Below are 4,490 nucleotides of genomic sequence, written 5' to 3' on the forward strand. Positions count from 1 at the left end.
GGTCCCCCAAAAGAGCAAAAAGCCCCCCAAAACAATAGTTTCCTTTATTATGCTACCAAGCTGTGTGTTTTTGTGTTCCACTCTGATCCAGAGCACTTCAAGGAGACACATGCTTAGACACATTTTGAAAATAATAGTGGGAGCCAGCAAAATGGCTCCATGGGTTGAGGTGCTTACTACCAAGGCTGGCAACTTGAGTTCAGTGCTCCCCAGAACCCAGTGCAAAGAGAGAACCAACACCCTCAACTTGTCCACTGACCCCCATATATGTGCACCTGCATTTTCTGTGCACATACATATACACACATACAACAAATAAATAATAAATACTTTATTTATAAAAACAAACAAACAAACAACAAACTATTGGGCAATTTAGCAAGACCCTGTCTCAAGATAGAAAAAATAGGACAGCATTCACGAAGCCCTGCAACCCATTCCAGCACCAGATAAACTGCACGTGGAGGTACTCACCTGTGTCCCAGGACTCCAGAGGTGGAGACAGGAGGATAAGAAGCTCCAGGTCATGCTCAACCTTAACTACACTGGGAGGTCAGGGCTAACCTGGGTGCCTGGAAACCCCATCTCAAAACAAACAATATATAGATACATGAGTAAATACATAAAGGAGCTGTGGATAGAGAGAGCTCTGTGGTACTACCCTTACCTAGCAACACACAAGGCCCTAAATTCAATCTCCAGCACTGCCGAGAAGAAAACAATCCATCAATAACTGTCAGGATAAAAAAAATCCTTGAGAATAAAACATGTAAAATCACTTATGAGACACAAACATGTCCTGGTATGGCTTTACTATATGCCTCGTCTGATATGGGTGCTGGGACTAAAGGCATGCGCCACCACCACCCGGCTCATGCCTTGTCTTTAGGACAGAGTCCCCTGTCACACAGGGAAAGGGTGATAAATGTATCGACAAACATTTCAAAATGACTGTAGAGAAAGTTGGAAGCTTAATGAGTCAAATCCGGCTTATGTTTAATAGACCAGCAAAAAGTAAAAACCTCTGCCGTGGCAGCTTGTGTTGGTAGCACTGCAATAAAACATTAAATTAATAACTTCTAATTTGGAAGACAATAAAACTGCGATAAAAGTGAAACTTCAGATTGCTTTCAGCAAGGAGAATGAGACAAGGCACAACCTGCAGACACTTATTTGAAGTACCGCCTCCACCATTTAACCTCCTCCACCATATCAAAGGGCGAAGCCCCTACTAAGTATAATGTGTGACTTCTTTGGAGGGTCACACGAGGACGCTGTGAAGTTCCACTTGAAGTCCCCGGCAGAGCTCTTTCCAAACCTAGGATTTCCCTCAGGCACAAGTGCCCACCCCCACGGCTCATCTTCCCTTGTCACTGCCGGCTTCGCAGTCTCAAGCAAGCGCACAGGGGAACCTGGGCTTTGCCCCTGGGAGAGTCATAAAAATCAAGACAACAGGCTTGAGAGAGGACTGTGTCCAAGGTCCTGACTCACGTAAGAATAAAAGGATATAAGCAAGAGCCTTAGAGCAATGGCCAACCAACAGAGAAGTGCCCACGTTGGTGAGCCTCTGGGAATTCAGATAATCGGATTAACCAACCGGCCTGTTAGAAAGTCCGAAAACAAGGCAGAAGCAGCTGAGTGGACAGTGGGACACTGATAACTGTCTACAAATTTTAATTATTTATTTAGTTAGTTAGTTAGTTATTTAGTTATTTATTTATTTGTTTATTGGTTTGGTTTTTTTTTTTTTATGCAGGGTCTCTCTGTGTACCTCTGGCTGTCCTAGAACTCTCCATGCATTTAGTATGCATTTAGTAGTGCTTGGGTAACCATGTTTCCTGTTCTCTTACTGTCTCTGTCTTTCTACATACATCTATCTCTGCAACCCAAGCTGGCCTTCAATTTACAGTCCTCCTGTCTCTGCCTCTCAGTCCCCCAACTTTGTATCTTGTTCTCAGTTTGTCCTGATTGTGAGTAGAAATGGAGGTAGGGCTAGGGATGTAGTTTAGTTGGTGGTGTTTGTGTGAGGCCTTAGGTTCACTTTCCAGGACCACATAAACTGGGGGCATGATAGCACATGATTCTAATCCTTGCTCTTGGGAGTTGGAGTTGGGAGAATCAGAAGGCTAAGGCCATCTTAGGCTACATAGTGAGTCCAAGGTCAGCCTGGACTGCATGAGACCCTGTTTCAAAAATAAAATAAAAATGTCCCAAGAGTTTATTGACAAGTATTTTGAAATCCCCAGTTAGTGGGTATTTGATTCAGCCAAATCAAGTTGAGTTAAAAGTCCAGGTTTAATGAGCAAAGCATCCCCCAGGTGAGCTTGAGGGGAAGGAGAAATCTCGTGGTAGGTTTACTGATCAGAGCTTAAATACCCTGTAGGCACAATTTTGAGGAGCTGGGGGGGCGGGGGAGCCGCTGCTTGGCGGGCTTTTTGTTTGTTTGTTTGTTTGTTTGTTTGTTCTTCGAGACAGGGTTTCTCTGTACCTTTGGAGCCTGTCCTGGACTAGCTCTGTAGACCAGGCTGGCCTTGAACTCACAGAGATCCACCTGCTTCTGCCTCCCGAGTGCTGGGATTACAGGCGTGCGCCACCACCGCCCTGGCTATGGTGGGCTTTCTTGGGGGCAGAGTTTGGAGAGGGAGGAGGGGGCTAAGGTGGAACTTCCTAGCTAGACATTTATAGTAAGAATTCAGTGTGGAGAGACTCAAATACAATTTCCCCTATCTCAGAGCCTGGAAAGAGATATTCTGTCCTTGGAAGATTCCAGGAGTAAATTTCTGAACAGAAAACATAAAAACACCTATAGATGCTAGAAAAGTCAGCCACAGTGGCTTATGTCTGTAATCCCAACATCTAGGTGGTTGAACCAGAAAAAAATTAAGGAGTTTAAGGCCAGTCTTGGCAATAGTAAGGTCAAGACAAGCCTTTAGATGACATGGATGGGAGAGGACACTCAAGACACCAAGCCAAGCATGGTCCAAGATCCCAAGCAGGGACCTCACCAAACTGGCTTTCTCACCTGTAAAATGAATGACAAGTCACCAGAGACAAGTCAGTGGTCTATTCTAGCTGGGAAACTGTCGCCACAGGAGAAAACTTCTTAATTTTATTCTCATTTTCTTCCTCCAGTCAAGAAGAGAGCATCTGCCCTTAGATGTTCAGCCTGATCTCTTCTGGGCTTCTTTCCTGAGGCAGATTTCAGTGAGTCCTCTACTACTCCAAGTCAACATGCAGCGACTGCTGCTGCTCCTTCCCTTCCCTCCTTCTCCCTCTCTTCCTCCTCCCAGTGCTTCCCCTCACTCCTCCCCTGCCTCCTCCTCCTCCTCCCCCTGCCTCCTCTCCCTGCCTCCTCCCCTGCCTCCTCCCCCTGCCTCCTTCTCCTCCTGCCTCCTCCCCTGCCTCCTCCTCCCCCTGCCTCCTCCTCCTTCCCTGACTCCCCCTGCCTCCTTCTCCTCCTGCCTCCTCCCCTGCCTCCTCCCCCTTCCCTGACTCCCCCTGCCTCCTCCCTCCTCCCCCTGCCTCCTCCTCCTGCCTCTTCCTTCTCCTCCTGCCTGCTCCCCCTGCCTCCTCCTCCTGCCTCTTCCTCCTCCCCTGCCTCCTCCCTCCTCCCCTGCCTCCTCCTCCTTCCCTGATTCCCCTGCCTCCTCCTCCTCCTTCCCTCCTCCCCCTGCCTCCTCCTCCTTCCCTGCCTCCTCCTGCCTCCTCCTGCCTCCTTCCCCTCCTGCTCCCCCTGCCTCCTCCTCCTCTCTCTTCCTCCTCCTGTTTTCCCTTCTTGTATAGCACAGCTATGCAATTGGACAGGTTTTAATAACTGAAGATAACTTCTGTCCTGCTTCTGCTTCTGTCTCTCTCCATCATAACCTCTGAGTTAAAGGTTTTCTGAAGGGCTGGTTGAGCAATACACTCTTCATGACATAGTAAATAGCAGGAGATGAAAGCCAATTATTAACTGAAAGAAGACTAGGGTATGCCCACACAGGAAAGTGTCAGAAAGGGAATATGGGGGGATGGTAAAGGGCTGGATTGCTCAGGTAGAGGCTTCATTATCATCTTTGAAAAATGCTGACTTGATGACGTTGTGTGTGTGTGTGTGTGTGTGTGTGTGTGTGTGTGTGTGTTTGGTTTTTGTTTGTTTGTTTTTCGAGACAGGGTTTCTCTGTATAATTTTGGTGCCTATCCTGGATCTACTCTGTAGACCAGACTGACACACATTTTAATCCCAGCACTTGGGAGGCAATCAGACTGATCTCTGTGAGTTCGAGACCAGCCTGGTCTATAAAGTGAGTTCCAGGACAGCCAAGGCTACACAGAGAAATCCTGTCTGGAAAGAGAGAGGAGAGAGAGAGAGAGAGAGAGAGAGAGAGAGAGAGAGAGAGAGAGAGAGAGAAGAAGCCAGAGGTTCTTAGTTAGCATGTCTATTGCTATGATGAAACACCATGACCAAAAGCAAGGTGGAGAGAAAAGAGTTTATTTGGCTTATGCTTCCA

Source organism: Onychomys torridus, chromosome 9 (genome assembly GCF_903995425.1).
Source record: "Onychomys torridus chromosome 9, mOncTor1.1, whole genome shotgun sequence".
In the NCBI taxonomy this organism is placed as follows: Eukaryota; Metazoa; Chordata; class Mammalia; order Rodentia; family Cricetidae; genus Onychomys; species Onychomys torridus.